Consider the following 6000-nt stretch of genomic DNA (forward strand, 5'->3'; position numbering starts at 1 on the left):
ATCACAGGGCGATATTATTAAGGCATTACGGAAAATATATCTAAGGATAAGGTGCACCAAAAGCTGGGTCCTTTTGGGGCTTCCCTGGTGGTCCAGTGGTTGAGACGTGTTCGATCGCTGTTGTCCAGGGGACATGGGTTCAGTCCCTGGTCCAGGAAGATTCCACGTGCTGTGAGGCAGCTGAGCCTGTGAGCCACAGCTACAGAAACCCACTCACCATAGAGCTCATGCTTTGCAACAAGAGAAGCCACTGCAGTGGGAAGCCTGAACACAGCAAATAGAGAATAGCCCCTGCTCTCAGCAACCAGAGAAAGCCCACACGCAGCAACAAAAACCTAGTGCAGCCAAAAATAAATAAATAAAAATTAAAAGAAAAAAGTTGGGATTTTTCCTCCTTAGGGCCTTGGGAGCAACTCAGAAACATACATATTCTGTACATGAAAGTACTTTCACCTATTCTGGTTACACAGCTGGGTGCAAGAGCAAGATCCCCATTTTGGCAGAGATATCCTTGGCACATGAATAAAAGTATGTTTGAACTAGCATTTAAAAACCATAAATAGGGACTTCCCTGGGGGGTCCAGTGGCTGAGACTCTGCACTCTCAATGCAGGGGGCCCAGGTTCGATCCCTGGTGGGGAACTAGAGCCCACATGCCATAACTAAGACTTGATGCAGCCAAATAAATAAGTGAATATTTTAAAAAAATAAACAAATTCATTATTTTAGTAATATCTTCCACTTATAGTGAAATTATAGTTGAATTTATCTTTAAGGTTTTGAATACTGTTTGTATGTGTATATATATATATGTATATATTTAATCGTGCATTTCAAAAATTTCTGTTGATCTTCCAAAGCAAAGTCCTTGCACCAACAATTGGTTGGAGACGTCTGCCTCCTTCTGGCCACGCCCTTTCCTCCGTTAGCATCTAGGGGGTGAGGGACAGGCCGCCACGCCTCTTGTCACCACCAGGGGTCGTGCTTTGCCGTGGGACAGCTGCTCAGGTGCCTGTGGCAGGCAGGGACAGGGTGGAGGGCATTGAGGGCTTTGGCCTTGTGTACACAATCAGATGGCTCTGGCCCAAGGCCCAGCTTTCATCTCCGCTCTCGTCTCAGCTTTTCCGTTGGTAAAGGTGGGGAGTGTGATCTCAGGGCTCGCCACACCCATCAAGGAAGGATGTGTGGCCAGAGACACATCCGTGAGTGGCAGCTCCAGGTTTCTCCTGAGGGGGAGATTGAAGGCCAGGTCGGTTTTCCATACTCCTTCCGGCTCATCAGTCATGGGCGGAAAGAACAAGGAAGCAATGCCAACAGGAGATGCCTGGCTCTCCAGATAGGAGCCTAAGTAGGGCCTTTCTATATCTGGCCAAGGAGGGGGTGCAGGTGGGGCTGGGGAATGAGAGGGGTGGAGTGTAGGGAAAGTGGGGGAAGTAGATGCCCAGCCTCCACTTATTAAGGTAAATAGACCCAGTAGGTAAGGACCCAGTAGGGTGATGGCAGGGTCAAAGGTACCCAGAGAAGAGCTGTTGGTAACCATTTGCATTTAAAGAAGCAGATACACAGAGAATGGAGAAGGAAATGGCAACCCACTCCAGTATTCTTGCCTGGAGAATCCCACGGACAGAGGAGCCTGGCAGGCTGTAGTCTGTAGAGTCACAGAGACTCGGACACGACTGAGTGACTCTGCACCCACGTAAACAGGGAAACTGTGCTGAGCCTAGGCCTGTGGTTGGTGTCCCGTGACAGGAAAGGAGCAAGCCATGGGCCTTGCAGGGAAGAGATGGAGGCTGTTTGCAGGGAGGGGCGGGGCTTTGAGCAGGCAGTGAAGAGTGAGTAACATTTGAATGTGCAGCTACAGCAAATGTTTTTGAGAGCCTGGTATGTGCCAAGCTGTGGGCCAGGCACTTGGGATTCGGTAATGAACCGGACAGACACAGTTGCTACTCGTGTAGAGCTCTTATAGTTGAGTGGGAGTTCACAGTCTAGCCCTGAAATGTACCCACAGATTTAACTACAGTGGAAGCCCCAAGAATGTGTGTGTGGGACGCATTACCCTGGTCTGGGACCCTTGCTGAGAGTCACAGAATCTGTGGCCTGAAGGAAGAGGGAGGCAAGGGGCGGGAGTCGTTCCTGCAGAAAAAAGGCAAGTGCACAGCCCCCAGGTAAGGAGCCTGTTTGAGACTAGAAAGGGATGAACCAAGCCAGGTACCATTATACGTGTTGGCAGCCACCCTGTGTGTGAAAGTGCATCTTAGGCGCTCACTCGTGTCCGACTCTTTGCGACCCCATGGATTGTAGCCCGCCAGGCTCCTCTGTCCATGGAATTCTCTAGGCAAGAGTACTGGAGTGGGTAGACATTCCCTTCTCCAGAGGATCTTCCTGACCCAGGGATGGAACCCAGGTTTCCTGCATTGCAGGTGGATTCTTTACCATCTGACCCACCAGGGAAGCCTCCTTGCCCATACCTCATCCAGGCTTCCTGCTACTGGGACCCCTGCTGGGTTCTCCCACAGGCAGAATCTGGGCAGTGGGTTAATGCATCAAGTTTAAGGACAGCTAAAGGAGCTCTGGCGATCTGCATGTTAAGGAGTTGAGGAGGGAGAAGGCTGAAGTCTGCGGGGAGGGACAGGGTGATTACAACATCTGTGAAGGTTGCCAGTTGCAGAGACGATAAGAGTGGATTGGGGGGAGGGATGGTAACATTTCTTGAAGTAGAACATACATATAAGAAAGTCCTTTTTTCTTTCTTTAAATATTTATTTATTTATTTGGCTGTGCTGCATCTTAGATGTGGCATGTGGGATCTAGTTCCCTGACCAGGGGTCAGACTTGGGCCCCCTGCATTGGGAATGCAGAGTCTTAGCCACTGGACCACCAGGGAGGTCCCTCTTCCTTTCTTTCTTTTTTAAACTGCATTTAAGAATGTCCTCTCTTCTCCCCATACCCCATCCTGCACTGTGCAGCACATGGGATCTTAGTTCCCTGACCAGGGATGGAACCCATGCCCGCTGCAGTGGAAGCTCAGAGTCTTAATCACTGGACAGTCAGGGAGGTCCCTAGATTGCCCTCCCTCTTTGCCACATTCCCTAAGGACAGTAAAGATCTAAATTTCTTCCAAATGAAATTTCCTTTAGTCAACAGGGTGCAGCTGGGGCCACCTGGGGCCCAGTCATGGTGGAACCACAGACAGAAGGTGAGCGAAAGTGCATCCATGGGGAAAAATGGAAAGGCTGGGGCTGGAGAGGTAGGTGGGGCTGGAGAGGTAGGTAGGACTGATCTTACAAGGTAACAGAAAGCCTTTGTCTCCATTCAAGGGGTCAGAGGGTGGGGGAGGGTCGCGCAAGGGTTCTAGGCAGAGCTGGGTCATGACGGAATCTGTTGTGAGTTAGTGATCCAGAACAGGGAAGTGCAGGGTGGGTGGTACAGAGACCTGGCTTTACCCTGGACGCCAGAGAAAGCCAACCTCAGCTTTCAGCCGCAATCCTAACTACTGCTGAATCTGTAGAAAGCTAGTGCTCTGCTCTCTAGAAAAATACCAACTGAACACTGGAGTTTTGTATCTACCTTCAGGGAGATGGAGGGAGGGCTTGTCACAAAGCTCTGAAGCTGCAGCAATAAATGAAGGTGTGTCAGGGAGGGATAGGGGCCAGAGACTGCTCTTAGGAGGCTGGTCTGTGTGTCCTCAGTCAGCCTCCATCACATGTCACAGCTGCCACCAGAGTAAGCTGAGTCAGCAAGCCTGAGAGGGTGGCAGCCAGGAGTGGGGTGAGGGGGTAGGGGAGGGCTTCTGCCAGCTTGTGCTAAGCCAGCCTCCACATTGCCCTCCTCTCATCAGTCCAGGAAGACTCCTTCTCTCCCTCCTGCCAACCACCTTCCTTCAAGATTGCCCCCGACCAACTTTAAACCAACTGCAGACAGTTTACTTGGCCTAACACCTCTTCCTACTTGCTTCTTGGGCTTCTAACTAGACCACCCGCTCAGGTAAATATATCCTTAGGAATCCTTAAGACTCATTCTCCCTTACCCCTCAGAGGTCCTGCTTCCCTCCCCACTTCGCCCTCCCCATCTGCTGCCACCCACGTGGTCCTAACTCATGGTCAGAAAGTTCTTTCCCTCTTTCTAACCCACCCTCTTCCACTTGCCCTGATGGATTCCTGTTCTCCCGGGAGAAGAAACCTTGTCTTATCACTATGCTTTTGATTTCTCCTACCTGTCCCCCTACTTCCCTGGCTTAAGGGACCTTGGCTGTCCTGCAGTGCCCCTCAGAACCTCCTCTTGGCCTCGCCCCCAATTCCCAGGGCCTTCCCTTCCCCTAGGCTGTCCTTCTCCCGGTGCTTCCTCATAGCTGAAATCCAGGTCATCCCTCCCTCCTTCGCTTCATTCTTTTTATTTTTTGACCTGTATTGACTGATTTTTTTTTTTTTAATTATTTTTGGCTGGGTTTGTGTTGCTGCACGCTGGCTTTCTCTAATTGTGGCAAGCAGAGGCTACTCTCTAAGTTGCGGTGCATGGGCTTCTCCTTGCAGTGGCTTCTCTTGTTGAGGAGCATGGGCTCTAAAGCACACAGGCTTTAGTAGTTGCGGTTCCTGGGCTCCAGAGCACAGGCTCAGTAGTTGTGGCACATGGGCTTAGTTGCTCTGAGGCATGTGGAATCTTCTTGGACCAGGGATCAAACCTGTATCCCCTGCATTGACTGGTGGACTCTACTTCTGAGCCACCAGGAAAGTCCATTAGTTTTAAAAATTAGAAAGTTGCTTAATGCTTGTCATATAAAAGGCCCAAGAAAAATACATAGAAATATAGAGTTATGATAGAAATATAGAGTTATGATAGAAATATAAACCTATGACACTATTTTCTACCTTGCCTCCTATTCTCATGAGATACCCGGATGCAGCCCTCCCAGTTTGGGACTTCTTGGTATTCCTGTGGTGATCCCACTGATGTTCCGTCTGTAAATCAGAGTTCTTCACTGAAAAGAAGAGAAACCAGCCCTAGCTAATTTAGACTGGAAAATAATTTATTAAAAATATTCTGTAGCTGGTTACATTACCAGGAGGACCAGAGAACGAGCCAGGAACAATGTCCCAAAGGCCATGACCAAGCTGATCCCGGTCCTGGTTCCACTGGGGTCTCAGCCTCTCTGGCCTCTGGAAACAGGATATAGCGATCACCCCCTCCCTAGGGTAGATGGCCCTGGGGTGCCAGCTTTGGTTACAAAGCCCAGTGTGGGGGCACCTGGCTGGCAGAATGCCGGCACCCCAGCAGCTAAGGAGGCCAGGGAAAGCCTCATCTGGCTTCTGGGATTGGAGGCAAGAATTTACAACATGGAGGCAGCCCCCAAAAGCAGGAAGTGCTCCACAGCCAGTGGGAATGGCAGACCTTCAGCCTTTAGGGGTCCACAGTTCTCAGCATCTCCTGCTCCGTAGCCTACACCCTCCCACCTCTGAAACTTCTGATCACAGCCCACTGACCTGTCCTCCATCAGGTCCTCAGAAACCACCCCCTCCTGCTCACAATGCTTCACACACACTGGGGACCCCAGCCAACCTTGGCCACCCTCCCTGTCTGCGGGCAACACCACCATGGACCGCAGCACGACCTCCTTAGGAAGAGGTGATACTTACTGCACGTGTGCTCTGTGTTTCATGTAACTCCCTCAGTTAGTCACTCTGTCTTGTCCAACTCTTTATGACCCCATGGACTTGCAAGAAGCCTGCCAAGCAAGAATACTGGGGTGGGTTGCCAGTCCCTTCTCTAGGGGATCTTCCCGACCAGGGATTGAACCCGTTTCTCTTACATTGCTGGCAGGTTCTTTACCACTGAGCCACCAGGGAAGCCCAATATGTGTTTCATGTGCTTCATCTTATTCAGCAGAAGTGCCTACACCACAAGGAATGCCCTGTTCTCATCCCCATTGACACAGAGGACAACTGTAGCCTAGTGAGATGGAACGTCTCCTGGGGTCTGTCCTATCACTGGGAGGGACCTCTGGAGG

This window comes from Cervus canadensis, chromosome 5 (assembly GCF_019320065.1).
Source record: "Cervus canadensis isolate Bull #8, Minnesota chromosome 5, ASM1932006v1, whole genome shotgun sequence".
Taxonomy (NCBI): Eukaryota; Metazoa; Chordata; class Mammalia; order Artiodactyla; family Cervidae; genus Cervus; species Cervus canadensis.